At 34.8% G+C, this 17,355-nt stretch overlaps 1 protein-coding gene across 1 annotated transcript in view; it reads right to left on the reverse strand.

Moving 5' to 3' along the window:
* LOC150094956 (MAGUK scaffold protein dlg1-like) overlaps positions 1-17,355 on the reverse strand; it is a 256,608-nt gene that overhangs the window by 121,091 nt on the left and 118,162 nt on the right. The gene's annotated exons all lie outside the window — the stretch shown is intronic.

A 17,355-nucleotide genomic window follows, 5' to 3' on the forward strand; every position in this document is an offset into this window, starting at 1 on the left:
TGCCTACGGATCATCCTGGATGCCCCATGGTTTATCAGGAACAACCAGATCCACCGGGACATAAATATCCCCCACATCTCCTCACTACTACGCTCCCTCGGAGAAAAATACTTCAAGACGGTGTCCAACCATCCAAACCAATTAATCCAGCAATCCGGAAACTATGATAGCAAAGACCACTGGAAACACAAGAGACCTAAATCCATCCTAACACCCAGCGATGACACTTAACCACCTCTGCCCCCTCAGGGCGAGCTAAAATAGCTCACAAACTTCTCCCATCACTGCTTCCGAAACAGACAACAGGGAATACAAAAAGCGTAAAGCTTCACCCTCTGCGCCATAAATGTCCTGCATCCTGCGAGAGGGGGCCTTCCTTTCTTCATCCTGAGTGAACCAGCCACGAGAGATCGAGGAACCGAGATGTGTAAGTTCCGGAGGGGAGGGTCGGGAGACCCATCCACCAATGTCGTTCCAGTCACAGCCGAAGATATCCGGAGGCGATAGTTAAGCAGATATCTTGCCTTAAAGGTCCTGTAGTCGAATAAGTGCGACCAGGCCTATGCAGAAATCCTTCGCCGTGCAGTTCAAGACGCCGGTACGCCTACCCTATATCCCGCATGCTGCTACGACTATTCATCGGTGCCCTGATGTCGCTTCGAGGAGAATTCCAAAACACGGAACGGAGGAGAGAAACCCCACTCAAGCACCAGAATGAGAAACCAGAAGGACGGAAGACATGCAAGATAGGAAGAGACCCATGTGAGTCTACATTCATTTATTGTTTGTGAATTAAGAAAGAATTCCCTATCGAACTGCTAAATTGTCTAGTTTAAGGAGATAGTATTTAGAATGTTAATATTTCTCGTAAATGTGTATAATCGCTAATGAATGAAGCATGAGCACAGTTAATTTCCCTGGAAGAAAATATTGAGCTGTTGAAATTTCTGTAATGAATTATAGGTGTACTTACGATTGAATTACACATGCAAGATAGGAAGAGACCCATGTGAGTCTACATATTCATTTATTGTTTGTGAATTAAGAAAGAATTCCCTATCACTGTTAAATTGTTCAGTTTAAGGAGATAGTATTTAGATTGTTAATATTTCTTAAACGTGTGTAATCGCAAATGAGTGAAGCATGAGCGCAGTTAATTTCCCTGGGAGAAAATATTGAGCTATTGAAATTTCTTTCATTGATTATATGTCTACTCATGATCGAATCTTATGATGCTAGAGTATGTTCTTGATATCATACCATTGGAATGTTTGAGACTCAATGAGGTGGATTGTACAAATATATTTGCCTACATTGTGATTAAGTATTTGAAGGGAATGAGATTCTGAGAGATATATTTGTATACATGTTGCATTTTGATAGATACTAAATTAGGAATGTTAAGCACAACTAACGATTTCATGTTATAGGTATAACTTGCTGATATTTGTAATATAGAGTATGCTTGTTCAAGGTCTAAGTAAGCGTGAGAGAATTCAATAGAAACCAAGTTGAGTGATTGAAAAAAACTAAGAATTACTTTTCATAAATCAATCTTGTGATTTCAAGTAATGTATAATTATGTGATCAGAAATTAAACTTGTTATTGTTGATAAAAATAGTTGTCTGATTCAATCTTTTTGCAATGCACTGATCCAAAAACGACTATTTCGAACCTGATAGCAGAACCCCATTGATTAGTAATGATTTATGAGTAAAATTTGCCATGAGTGCAAACCTTGGCTAAAATAGGATATAAGTGATTAATTGATCTAGGGTATAAAAACTTTCTTTTGCCTATAGGGGAATTTCAGAGGCGCAGTCTTCAATCAAATAAATATCTGGAGATCCCAGGCAAGAAAAATTATACTTAAGATAAAACAATAAAGGAGGGAAATAATAGGAAACGAATAATAAGTTAAAGAAACATATAAGAGGAGATAAGAAGATGATATGAATATATATATATATATCAACAGCCTTTTTCCATATTATTACAATGGCTTCTTTTCAGTGACCAATAGTTCCGATGATTACAGAACATTCCATTCTCTTCCCTCTGTGAAATGAAGAGAATGGAATGATTACAGGACATTCCATTCTCTTCATTTTACAAACTTGCACTTTTAGACTTCAAGATCTTATCAAATGCCTTAAATCATACTATTCTTCAAGGGGGTTAGGGAAGTCACTTTTAATGCTACCATAATACAGCCTTGCCGTCTTTCACACGAAAATCAGTTCATCCATTAACTTTAATAACACCCAGATCACCAGACAAGATCAGCTCTCTTGGGACATATTTATCCTCTAGTCTTTCTTGGAACAAATATATGTTTATATTTGTGCCAAGTGGATATTATCTAATATCCATACGCGGGTATTTCGTCTAATCAATGACTATTCTCTCAGCACTTCACTTATCCGCTCTCACAGACGGCATATTCTACCTTATGTCTTTCTCCACCTCCATAGCATTGCTCCCCTGAACAATACTCGGTCGAAAATTAAACAATTTCTTATTCTTCTTGTTATGTTAATTCCTTTAATTTTTTCCCCCTTAATTTCAACTAGTGTTGCAATCTACAGTAAAATTCTTCTACCTATTCTTCACATTCATCTTCAGTGTTTGCATGTGACATTCATCATATATGCCTTTATTTTGATTTGGTTTATTCTGTTAGACACCAGTTTGTATCCCAAAATGTATTTTACATATACTCTAACTACGAATGTCATTCCATTTCTTATAAACATTTCATGTCCAGAGTAATAAATCCTAAAGGAATAGGTATCAAAGTGACTCATTCCTGTCCATCTAAGTTTATTAATTCCAAAAATCTTAACCCTAGTTCTTTTAATTTCTTTCTTTACTAGTGTAGTTTTCCTTTCTTGTAAATCAGAGCATCTTTTGAAATCAATTAGCAATGATGAGGCCTTAAGGATGTTCTTCTATTCATAATGCTTGATTTTCTTGGTTATATATATATATATATATATATATATATATATATATATATATGGCCTACTATAGGTATAGGTAAGTAGCTTAATACTAATATGTATTATATTAATGTCGTATTCATACATATTAGGCTATAGTGCTTTCCTTAACGTGTGTGTATTTTGCAAAACGTCTTGCAGTTTTTATTATTTTTTTTTCATTCAAGTGGATTACAGTCGAAGCAATTAATATGGAGAAGGTATTTTAATCTAGTTTATTATTAAAATTATTATTAATAGACAATTTATTTTATGTCTAACAAAGTGCGCGTTCAAGACCATTTTTTTTTTTATTTATTTACTGCCTTCAAATGCTTACAAACAAAAACAGCAATATTCACTTTTACCCCTCTTTCACCTTAACCTATCGCTCCACTCCCAGTGTAGCGATAGGTTAAGGTGAAACTCCCAGGCAATATTTTTAACACTATTCGCCAAAATCACTAAACACTAAATAGCTAAAAACAGCTAGCTCTCGTTTTAATCCAAAATGATAGCTTTGCTATTATAACAATTTTATTGAGTGCATTGGCTCACCAAGAACCTATTTGCATGAGTAAGAATACTGTCTAGTTACATTTTTTTTTTCGTAGATTACTTATATAGTATCTAAACAATTTGCTCTAACAGAAAATCTGTTCATCGCTACTTTTATTACTGGAAATGCCTAAACAGATGAAAATGCATGTGTTCCATCAACATAAAATTATCCTTATACGAGTTCCGCTTTATTAAAAAAAGTTGTGCTTAAAAAGACGGTTGGAACGAGATGACTACTTCCTGTTTACGGTATCAAATGAATTCAACTAAATACCGTTATTCAGGATTATAAAGAATCAGGCTTTTTTGGAGTCTTGGTATGTGTTGGAGGAAGGGGGAGGGAAACAGCTTTTATTAAATTTTGTAACTTTATTCACTAACATTTATTATTATTACTACTACTTGGCGCTTGGATAATTTTCCCCTACTTTTCCACTGTAGCACAATACCGGATTATGGCGTCGTTTTATCGGACGCAGCAGCTAATATCGGATGAACGCCTATACAAAACAATAACTATGCGTATATTTTAATGGACATCATTTAGGTCGAGTGATGCTATGAAATGACTGGAAGCTTACGCTTTGACCTAGTGAGACTCGGATTATGCATAAGAGATGGCCAATTTAGGACTCTAGTTGTCACACATTCATAAATCGCACAATGTCCTTGAAGGGACAAATCCTGAAACACTGTTCTTTGTGTAATTGTTAGTTTAGATATACTTCAAAACATTATCAAAAAATAAGTGAATTTCGCTATTATTATATTGGAGGAATATTCGAACGTTTATCTTGATTAAAATTTGGAGGTAACTGGTTAACAAAATCTTTCTCTCTTCACAATGAAAGAATCATAGTCGGGTAGTTGAAAATATACACGCCAGAGAAACTGCTGTAGCAATTTCGGTGAAGCGAAGCATGTAATAATGGTAGTATATAAGAATGCTAAGTAAATGTACTTGTGTCTATAATTATGGATGTTGTTCTTCAGGATTTAGTGATTACCGGGAAAGATTACAACAGCAATCTTTGTTGTGATAATCCGATCAAGTCTTAACTTTAGATGTCCTATGAAAACTGTGATAATAAGACGCTAGACGGGTTCTACACAGAAAGGAGAAAACAAAAGATGGATTTTTAATGTTTGTTCTGTTTTTCATTGAATCCGTTTCTACGTGATAAGCATCTGTTTTCATTATGCTGTGAAAGTGACAATTTAACTATGTCACTTTCAAAATATGCATTTTGGCGCATTTTTTTATATGAAAATATCTGTAAAATTACTGGAAACTGGATTTAGATTTGACTTATCCATATGAAGAGCACAAAAATAAAGGCTGCATCCATGCAGCGATACTTCCTCTCTTTTTATTTTTCTAATAGCCGCGACGTTAATTGATAGTCTGTTATATGATCGGCGAATATATATATATATATATATATATAAATTAAAAAGACAAGCTTTTTTTTTGTTTTCCTTTTTTTCTTCAACTTCCAGTTCATTCCTGTGCACTTAATTCTCCTACGCGCGCTCCGGTTTATTTCCTTTCCCTCACACACGCATAAAAACAAACATATCTGGTAGTAATTACATATACCTCCAGGTATAAATAATTTGAGTACTAAGAATTCATGGCATTGCCATGTTGGCTAGACTTAAGTCTTCTAATGAAAGGCCAATGATGTTAATGTTAATAAAGTGTAGATCCTGATTTTCGAGAAGAGGAAGCTAGCAGCAACTGATGCGAACTGCTTTGCACAGATCGCAAAGAAAAAGTAAAGAGAGAATTAAATGCATTCCAATTCCTCTCTTTAAACGCCTAAGAAATAGATATGGTTCAAGCAAATTTGAATGCATGTTAATTTTTAGATAATACGTGGTGGAGTTGAGAGAAAATATTTATATTTATGTTCTCACACAATGCTGTACGGTTCTAGAAATATTTCAGCAAAAGAGGCGCTATTAACGTGAAAAATTCTTCCAGGTGTATTCCTTGAGTATAATAGCAAGGAGGGTTTAGAATTTTAAACAGAAGAACGGAGCAAATCAATGCAGTATGAGAGAATTGTAATAATTAACAGTCGCTTACTGCTCGGATGAAAAACATTATATAACGCGAAGAGATTGAGGCTATAAATTACTAAACATATCCGCACACCTGTCTTTTCAATCTAGTATCATAAGTTGTTACCAAGTAAGCTTACATTTCATCACCTTTGACTAGTTTGGAGAAAACGTCAGTTATGAAATTCGTTTGAATGCTGTGGCATTTTTGTATTTTAATGTTTTGGATTTGTCATTACGTTTTAGTTTTTCATTATAGCATTCGCGACTGGTGGATTTTATGATTTATGTTTGAATTATTTGGTCGGTTTAAAGATCGTCTTCAAATATTAACTATGAATTCATGTGTGAATTAACTATGACTACACACACACACACACACACACACACACACACACAGAAAGAACGTGACTCAGCATCGGAACAGAACTTACTTTTAACCATTATCCTACTCCTGTCTTAACCAACAATATCTATCAAAGCCTTGTCCATAGTGGAGCAACAAGAAAACTTTGTTTCAACAACACGTTTCTTAAGAGATGTTTCTTTAAGAAACTAAGTTCTTTCAGTTCCTTCACGCCGATGCTGTCAAAAGCATAAAAAAAGTAGCCGCTTTTTGCGTTTCTCTTGGAAGCAATAAAAATCAATGGGAAAAATAAGGTACACGAGTAAACATTTTTTTTTTTGTTATTGTTCAGAATGTTCCGTTCCATTAGTGTAGAGTTATTTACCAAATTTCAAGGTTGCGCAATACTTGTCTGCTAATTTATTTCAGTATCGTATTAAATAAGTCAAACTTTAGGTGGAATATTACATACAATGGCAGCAATAGAAGGGTCTTGTTTCGTAAATTGACAAGCTGCAAATTTTTCTTAGCTTTTGTAGCTACCCTTGAAACTTCCAGTGAACCAAGTGCGCTCGAGGATAAGAATTCAAGTCAAATGTTAACATCAGCTTCAACGTTAATTGCAACTGTTGTGGTGTTTTATTATTTTTAGATCGGATTACGATATATATTTTGGGTGTTTATATATATTCTAAAGTTGGCATTAATTAGTGTGGAAATTTCCCGCTTATGAAACCAGTTTTCAGTGATTTCAGTGATAAAATTATAATACCTAAAATTAAGGGATATATCTGCAATGGGATAACACAGATATTTCTTTTTTACCAGACGTTCCACTAAAATGTAAACTTGCAGCAGCAACAACTGAAAAATGAACTTCTGTGTCACTGGAAGAAACTTGTTTCTAACAAGTTCTTGGGTGGGGGACTAAACCATACTGGATCATGGGGAAACACACCACACAAAGGCGAAATGGGAAAATTTGGAACTAATGGGCATGTAAAAAACTATGCATGTCTAAATTTCTAATCGTGATCATGAAATATTGATTCAAGGTGTTAAACTGATAATATAAAACAAACGAACGAACGAACTGTGGGGGGGGGAGAATAATCGTCTTTAGAATATTTGCATATTAAAATTTCTAGTTATACTGCTCGCAATACTGAAATTTACCCTTCGGCAAAAAAGTTGGCGATTTTAGCAAAGTACGTTGATTACAAGAACGGCATCCATATTGCTCCATTACATACAGTTTGCTTAAAGAATCTCTTGTTCGGATGAAATAAGTTGCATCATTTTATACCGAGTCGGTTCAAAGTAGACATTGTCGCAAGATTACGTCATTATGCCATGTGACTAGTATGACTAGAATATGTGGAGCAGTCACTGTTTAATGAGAGAGCTTGCCAGCTCTTGGTTTTCGCGGTAGTGCTAATCGCACGACCAGGAAACCCAAGAGCACTGATTGTACTTTAAGAAAGAACAATTAGCGGTTATCAAGAACTGTTCTGCCATCTCTAGGCTATTCTTAAATAATAGTCCGCCCTCTAATTATGGGAATTCCGTTCCTACAATTCCATCGTAAGTGAAAAAAAGATCATAAATTGGAAAATCACAATATGAATCATAAGGATATGTTAACGATCAATGTGTCTGAATGCTAAAATGGGTTGGTCTCGTTTGTGTATTTTTTTTAATTATTAATTTTACTCTTTGTTTATAGTGAAATAATACAATTTATAAATTATAACAGAAAATTACTTTGTTCAGTACTGTACTGTAATAAATAATGAAACCTGGAGTGTACATTACTTTTCTACACTTACAAGTAAAATAATCAGCTGGAAACACTTGGAAGAAGAGTAATCCTTCAAACTTGCTGTTTTTTAATTGTAAGATTTATCGGAGAAGGTAAGAGGCTAGGTGACAACACATTCTTCAAATTCTGCGACAAAGTGTTCTCATGGTGTATTTGCAATATGCATAACTTGTGGAAGGTTTAGGCACATCCTCACGGATGAGATGATTGCAGGAGTGGACTTGTTTAAAAACATGTACAGTTGACCCCTGAACAACGTGGAGATTAGAGACGCCAAACCCCGCGTTGTTCGAAAATCCGCATATAACTTTTGACTCTCCAAAAACTTTACTAATGGCCTACAGTTGACCTACCTTACCGATAACACAAACAGTTGATTAACACTGTATGTTATATGTATTATATGCTGTATTCTTACAATAAAGTAAGATAGAGAAAAGAATCTTATTTCAAAAATCATAAGGTAGAGAAAATACATTTACAGTGCTGTACTGTATTTATCGATGCCGGAAGTTCACGTCATCTCTTTACAAGATGAATCGTCTGTCTGTCACCAATATCAATATTGTCTTACATGATACAAAACACTGTAGTTGTTTTACCTATTACTAACACTAGAGATCAAAAATGAAAAAAAATTTATATTTATTTACAGATATAACAATTCATGTAATAACGAAGCAGCAGCAATATGATTGCTTTATGGTAGCATAGCCCATACACTAATGAATGAATGGTTACAAAATTTTTATTTTATTCTAATTTAAATAAATTTAACTAATTAAAATAACGTTTCATTTTATGCAATGATGATTTAATACTGCATATTTTTAAATTGTTCATATTTGGTCTAATGTGAAACTGAAAACTTTATTAATAAGAGACCATACGATTTAATGAATAAAATACAAATTGCCAACCAGTTTCACTAGCTACTGTCTAGCATTACCAAGGCTGTACTGGTGTAAATGTTACCGCTAAAGCTCGAAAGCCGTTAATGTGCACATTAACTAGCTAATCTGCAGATTAACTGATTTGCTCCGTTAACGTGCGGAATCAAGAGTTTTCCGCATTTTACCTAGGTAAAATTTGAACTTTAACGGCTTCCGTATCGTTAAAGTTCAAAAGTTTGTTTCTCTCATTTCCTTTCCCTACTCCTCCCCCCCCTCTCCCTCCACTTTTAGTTTGGTTTCGCCAGTGTCATATGTTTTGCAAATTCATTTCCTTAATTGTAATAATATTTTAAACCGTTTGATTCTTTGTATTATAGTTTAATTGATTGATTGATTCTATCAACTAATTTGTTGACTGTCTGATTGTATTAACTTGATTCTTTAGATATCGAAAAATAAATAAATAACATTCTGTTAATTTAAGCGTACAGAAACGTTGCTGTTGTTCCAGCAAAGATCTTATTTTCACTTTAACGCGTGCCTAGTAGGTAATGTGCAGATTATCAGGTAATTTGCAGATTACCTGGGTAATTTGAGAAATGAAACAATTTTCGGCACTTTAACGGATCACCCTAGTTAATCTGCACAATACCTAGATAATCTGTAGAATAACTGATTTCTGCACTTCAGCGATAACATAAATACAAATACACCAAGTTACATGAATAAAGAAGCGTTAGTACCTATTAGGCCGTTACATTTGATAATTCTCGTTTGGACGTGCGCATGCGGTAGTCAGAATCGGGTACATGACCACTTGTGTGGTTTTTCGCGAATTTCGCGAATTGTAGTTCTGTTAAGCTGAGAATTTGAGATTTTTCCATGTCTTTAAGAATAGCACCCTGATTTCTATTTAAATTGCTGCCTGTGCGGCATCACTGCTGATTCTTTAAAAGTTCTGTGTCTGTAGTAATCCTCGATGTAAGGCATAGAACTGTTTTTCCCGCCTATAATGATTGGATGTCGAAAAAAGCTAAACCTGATATAATTATTCTGTTGTGATTTACGTCTCCCACATGTTCTTTCTGTCTTATTTCAAGACTTCGAGAGGTCTGTCCAATGTACGATAGGCCACACGTGCATGGAATTACATATACTCCAGGATGTTTGAAGAATGGGACTTCATCTTTAGGTGATCTTAAGACCTGTCTGATTGTAGTAGTTGGTTTAAAAACCACTCTGATGTTATGAGCTTTTAACATTCTAGCTAATTTTGTGGATACTGAACTAATATATAGAATCACTGCTGTAGACACATATTGGGAATCAGTTACACGTTGTTGGAGGTTGTCTTCGAATAGAAATTTGTTTAAAATGTTGGTGGGGTATCCATTCAGAGATAGTCTTAGCTATTTGTGACAGTTCTAACCGTACATCATCTTCTTTTGAAATAAACTTGCTCTATTGCGGAGCATATGAATGATGCTGTGTTTTTGTGATCGATGATGGTTTGACGAATAATGTACATATCTTCCTGTATGTGTGGGTTTCCTGTAAATGGATAGTTGGATATTGTTATATTCTCTCTTCGCCAGTATGTCAAGAAAGGGTGGTTCATTGTTCTTCTCTAGTTCCATAGTAAATTTGATCTTATTGTGTAGTGTTGATTTTATTAAGAAATCACTAGAAGGTTTTCCATGGTATCTTTCCATATGATGAACACGTCATCGACATATCTCCACCATATCGAAGGTATAGGTGAAATGTTGGAAAAAATATATTTTTCAAGTTTTTCCAATATATTCCTTACACTAACAGTTAACCTCCAATCTTTAGCTATCAGCACTATCCTGTCAACAATCTCTTGCAAGGCTTTGGCGAATCTTGTGAATACATGAGCAACTACTTTCAGGGGCTTTTTCCAAACACCATTCATACACTCCTCTGTTACCTCCATCGACATTTTTTTGTACAATGCAAGATATATTCCTTCCAAAAGTCTGAGGGTTTTCTCGCCTTCAGTAGTAGCAATAGCCTGAACAAAAGTATTTCTTAAATAATATGCCTTGAAGACAGCAATAACACTTTGGTTGCAGATGTATACAAGATCGAACATTTGTGCTGCATGCTGTTAGGCTTCGCAAATTATTTTTGCTTTTTATGCAAAACTGTATGGTCGAGCTAAACACAGCTATTGCCATAACACAGCGAGTGTCAAGGGAAAAGCGTTTTATATTAGTGAAACGGTCGAAGTTCTCTTGCCAATGCTGTACAACGACTGGTGAAAACTTTTGTTCAGACTATAAATAAGAATGGTGTTATTACTTTCTAGATTTTAAGGATAAGAAATGGAAAAATTAACAGGTTTTAAATGTCCCGCATATGTACACTTATGAAGGATAGTTCTTTCGATGTCATCTTAAATGATCTTCTAGCGACAAAATGACATCTGAACCAGCATGGCAGTAAACACTTAAACAATAACAGTGTCACAAGTGATTATTAGTTCCGCAGAAGCCATTAAATATTCCCGTTCTGTATTTATATTTGTATTTCGTTTCGTAAATTGGGTGCTGTCAGTGAAGAACACGATTCCATCTGGCCATTTCTTGGATGGAACAACGATACTAGACAAGGGATTATTGCCGATTCTTGATCAAAGAAACCAATCATGTCATCTAATAGAAAAATACTTTTTTTTTTCAACTAAGTAAATTTCCCATAGCACACGCTAATCACTTTATATGAAATGCAAATTGGTATCGCCACATAATTCTGATTTTAATTGAAAACTGAAGGATGATAAGGAAAATTTTAAGCTCCTATTCGAATTCAACAATAATACTTGGATTGCAGACATGAGGTGGTATTTGGTAAAACTGGTCGTTCCTAAGACGAGGACGGACTGTATAAACTGTTTTAAACTCGCCTACTTTCACTTCACGGCAACACATTTATATTTAGTTTGTTGCTCAGCGTTACTAGATATATACTAATTTAATACAATATCTTCCGTTCTCTTTAAAACTGGGCTATCAGGTTTTTCAGTTTCCATTTTAGATCATATGAATCTAATTCACTTACCGGATAACATGTTGCAGAATTTCCTCCATCTTCACTTATTTTTTTTTTCATTTCTGCGTTACACAAAACATTTATTCCACTCCTTGTACTTAATACAATACTCGAGTGTAATAAAATTATTAACCTGTGGGCGTTGACAACACAAGAAAATTGGCAACAGTTCACACTGAAGCAAGTGTTTCTTAATGCTTGTGGCAACATCGATACAAAATAACTTAGACCCATACGGAAACGTGTTTTATTTTTTTTTTAAATCAAACATGCTACTGCTCTCTGACCATATCCTAAAACTTGTTAACAGGCGCAAAACAAAACCCTTCATATCTCGACAATTAGAAAATTCTAAGTAACGACTTTGAAGTTTCAGGAAATAATTTACCAGTCAAATGCAAGAAAAAAAAAAACTGTATTTAGAAAAATATAAAGTGATAAATTAATACGAGATACCATTTATTTATGCTAGACGTTAATTTAAACTAGAATGGTTAAAAAAAATTAATAAATCGTTAAAAGGATACAACTACTTTCATCCTGGCCTCGATAATATGTTTAGAATATATACAGGGTGTTCGGGATAAATTTGACATATTTATAATTAATTATATTTTTCCGTAAGTTACATGTATTAACACACACTTCTTTTCATTTAAAAGTTTGGACCCTTCTTCATTCATATACAAGATGTCAGAAAGGATGGATAGCTGGAACCCACCTGAATCATGGAAGAGAATAACTTGTATCATGATGATTCGTGCCCGCCATCAAAATAAGGATATTACGACTGCTGCCCAATGCTCCCTGAATACAGTAAAAACAATCAGGCATGAACTAGAGACTTGCAATGGTGACTACGAGGATGTAGCAAGAAGAAAGATCCCTAGCAGACGATCTGATTGCGTTCGTACAGCAGAATTCCTCGCAAATCTGCAGGAACAGGTGTTGAAGAACCCTGGCATTGGAATTCGGGCTTTGTTCGTGGAGTTGCTAACTGTAGTCAAGCCCTGGATAACAAGGGTAGCCAATGGTAGGCCGTATGTATGGCAGCAGGATTCGGCCCCTTGCCACACCTCTGGGAAAAGTCAAAAATGGTTGTCTGAAAATTTCTACGACTTCACCAGTCCAAATGTTTGGCCTCCAAACTCCCCAGACCTTAACCCCATGGATTATTTTGTATGGGGCGCAGTTGAAAAAGACACCAATCGCACTTCCAGTAATACAAAAGCCCAGTTAATGGATAAAATTAAAACAGTTTTTGCGGCCCTTCCCAGGGAGACTGTAGCATCAGCTTGTTCGAGGTTCCGAAGCAGAATTGAAGCTGTGATCGATGCTAATGGTGGTTATTTTGAGTAAATCTTGTTGATAGTATTGTAATTAACTCTGCCTGTAATGTTTTTTTGTCAATTCATTAAATTTAATAGATACAAAGAAGATTTTCTTTTTCCTTACGAAACTGTCAAATTTATCCCGAACACCCTGTATATATATATATATATATAAAACGGCAAACATCAAAAACGCTTATGAATGAATGATAAGCGTATCAGTATGTTGCCGAATTGTTTGTTAATTATATTCCGGTTTCAATTTTTTATCGATGATGACGTATTTGAGAACAATTTTTTCTCGTAGTGAAAAAAAAAAAAAAAAAAAAACAGACGATCACATTCAACTGCTTGTCACAAGTTATTGCGCATTATCTTTTAAGCACTAGTTAAAAGTGTTATTGCAATCGAAGTAAATAAGGCTATGAGGCCAGTCTGGCAATTTGCGTGTTTGGGGGAAGAAAAAGTCTTGCGATTTCTGTATGATATAGGATATGCAATTTCAGTTGAAAAATCCTTAGAAACATTTGCGTTCTAGACGGGATTGAACCCAGGACTTTACAACCAAACGGCATCATTATTGACAATAGAGAAAGTCCCCCCCCCCCCAAAAAAAAACCTAAGTACAACAAAATATTACACACACATAATTCAAATATTCCATTTGAACATAATGCTACCAGTAGTTCACCATACAGTTAAACTGACATTGCAATGATTTTTTTTCTCTATATTGTGCACAATCTGAATAGCATGGCATCTGATTAATTGCTTTACATGTGCGATGAAGTTGGTACCATTGGTTTAAACGGAACAAACGCGGCATTTTTTTTTTAAAGTTCTCCTGTGGCTGCCTGATATTCCTTGAGCATGTGAATCTACTATGTTAAATCAAATTAAAGTACATTACACTGACATCCTAAGTGCTTAAAAAAAAAAAAAAAAACACTGAGGTCAGTATATTACGTCTGATAAATGCATGTGTGTTCTCTTGAAGGTTTGCCTATTTTTCTGGATGAAAAACTCTTTACCTCCATATACCAACTAACTCACCTTGTTGAAAAACACCTATAAAGTTTCCTCAAGTTCTAAATGGGATTCGTATGGAAGGTAAATATCCCGCCGTCTTCGCGTTTCCACTACAGAGGCGTTCCACGTCTAAGTAATGATCTAATCTAGTGTATGGGCGACCTTTAACCTTCTATCTCTGAAATATATTCGCAATACTTTAAGAGACAACTTCGTTGTTTGCAGTTAAATATGCTACTGAAAAGGCATATTTAACTAAACAAACTGCAAAGCTAGCATAGTTTAAGACTTCGAGTATATCAAAAGTAAGTTATTTTTGTATCGACTTTTCCTGAGGAAGGAAGGTAGCCGGATACATGTTAATGATACTATGTTTCTATGGTAACATTAACATCTGCTTATGTCAATGAATGTGGAGAAATAATTCATTAAGCCGAACCTCTATATATTAAAATAAATGAAGTTACTTGATGGTTTTTACATGAAAACATTAACGTTGTTTTTCATCACGTCCATACTTCAGTCAGGCGCAGATCATTAATAGCAAAGTCCGTTAGCACGTGAACCATGTAGTTATGGTTTGGCAATCTTGCAATATTAACGCAACTTTTTTAAGTAAATTTTCTCAATCATCTAGCCGCGAACAATTATTTGCCGATCCTAACATCCGTGTTTAATGCTGACTACGAGTGTTTCAGATAGCTACAAAGTAGTTGGATTTCTAACATTCTGGCTCTGAAACTCTACATTCCAACCATACACTTTTCTATTTTCGTTGTTTTAAATATTTTAAAAGACGATGTTTTTTTTTTCTTACTATCTCCAAAGTCCCTTTCGGTTGAAAGAATTTTCTGCAGGTCTTCCCAGATACTAAATAATAACTGAAGCACAGAACGTCTCCCAATAAAGTATATAATGCATACTTTATGGATATAATCCTCAGTATTTCAACTCCTCTGAAATGATATTAGTGATAAGAGGTGACAAGTAACAGTGGCAGCTGAATAGCAACACAGAAGGGCTGTAATCGTGCCCAACAAAGCATTGCATGTGGAAAGGTGCGTGTTAAAAGAATGTTATGCATGTTAATGACGACTTGATAGTAGCTCTCCAAATTTCAGGGTTTGCGCAATTCATGGGATATATTATCGACTCTTTACCAGGTGCAAAGAAGGGAGAAAGAAAAAAAAAAGCTTTAGAATAAATTCACTTGCATTCGAACTAATGCGCCCCATTGTCGACTAAGATATACACTCAGGGCCGCCGAGAGGGGGTGATATCTGATACTTTTGTCACGGGCTCGGCATCGAAAAGGGTCCGACGTTCAAATAAATTCCCACATTAAAATTTGAAACAATGAATGATCAAGAAATTTCTGACTCGAGCAATAATTTAATAAATAAATATTCGAAAGACTTGACATCATCTCTGAAAGACGAACTATCACATAAAAGATTTATAACGCCACGTTTAAAGATGTTATACCAGGATTCGATTTATTAAATACCATTTATAAATTTCAACTTCGAGGTGTTTTTCCCGAAATATGTACTTCAATCAGAATTTTTTGCACAATACCAGTAATAGTTGCCAAAGGTTAAAGAGCGTTTAGTAAACTTTCAGCAATAAAGAGCTTCAGTCGATCATCAATGCTCCATGAAAGATTAAACGGCCTAGCTTTGCTATCAATAGAACATGACCTGGCAATGAAAATTGATTATGACGAGGTGATTAAAGATTTTGCTAACCATAAAGTAAGGAAGTGGATGAGGCAATAAGAATTCTCTTTTCATTTAATGTTTGTGTTTTATGGTATGTAATGTATCGAAGTTTGAATTTATTGTGCACTTATTTTAATAAATGTTTAATATGACTTTTTTTTATTAAACAAAAGTGATGCACTTTTTTAAGTGGGGCCCGGACCACAGACTTGTCACGGGCTCGAAAATTTGTCTCGGCGGCTCTGCATACACCTGCAAAATATAAAACCACTGAGTACCAATATCAAACCCTTTCATCTCATTGTAATCTTTTAAAAATACCCTTAAAACAAAAATTGAACAGGTTTACTTTGCTGAACTTTTAATAATTATTTCAAAATAGCCAGTCCTTTTGGAGCTTCTCCCAGTCAGTGTTTCAACTTTTTTCCTTAATCACCGTTCCTCTGAATCTGACCAAAATACTTATCTTTACTGCTTTTAATTCACTTCTTTTCTTTGGATCTGTGAGCATATGTCTAGTAGAATGTGTTTATTATTAGTATCTGGCAAAACGGAAAAAGAAAAAAATATTGACCGGTGTTAATCTCTTTAGCCTTTCAAAGAACTTATATAATGAATCTAAAAATGACCTTTCATCGCTCTCTAACTTGTTTCCTAAGACACAGGGAAGACACTCAATATCTCCGCAAGCCTATACCTGGACGTTATACACTTAGATCAGTGTATAAAGCATAATTAAAAGTGCCGAAAAGGCTTTGACTCGATAACAAATTTTATGAAAAGGGTGGTTAGTAAATATCCATTATACTTTTTAAATATCTGCCTTTTAAACTATTTAAACTATAAAAATTTCGAAAGTGATTGAGAGCCTGTGAGAATATACAACTTCAGGCATGAGTTACTTCGGTACAACATTACTTAAAAGACCTGAACTCGATCTAGTTGAAGTCCTTTTAGTTCTGAAGTGCGATTTATATACCAATCACTTAATGTGAGTTTACTTATGAAGAGTACGTAACTCAAGCACAAATCACTCATTGAGATATTATTCTACCTTCTACCTAGTCAGTGATGAGAATTAACGGTTTGAAACAGCTGTCAGTCCAATGAAACATTTAATTAAAAGTATTGCTATTACGCCACTCTATGATTACTTCACTGTTGAGTGTTAATATTATATCAGTTTGTGCTGGTTTGTTTAAGCTCACTGCGTCCTACTTTCACTTGGTATTTTTACTTTTTAAACAGTCCTCCCTTAATTACATTTACCATTACTAACATTTAAGTTGTATAATGTTAAAAACGATAAGATTATCACCACCGAGAGGGAGTGACTATTCTTCATCCAATGAGCAATGGTCAAGACACTGTTAAAGAATGAATTTGAAGCAGAAATTCTTGGTCAAATCTGAAGCACCACTACTGTCAGTCACAGAGAACTGAAGCAAGGAAGCAGAAACCTACGATAATCTAAAATGAAACAATTATAGTTTGTTTTTTTTTTCCCAAATGCGAAAATTCTAAAAAA

The sequence above is a fragment of the Typopeltis vanoorti genome, chromosome 21 (assembly GCF_054136105.1).
Source record: "Typopeltis vanoorti isolate ZY-2024b chromosome 21, IOZ_Tvanoo_1.0, whole genome shotgun sequence".
In the NCBI taxonomy this organism is placed as follows: Eukaryota; Metazoa; Arthropoda; class Arachnida; order Uropygi; family Thelyphonidae; genus Typopeltis; species Typopeltis vanoorti.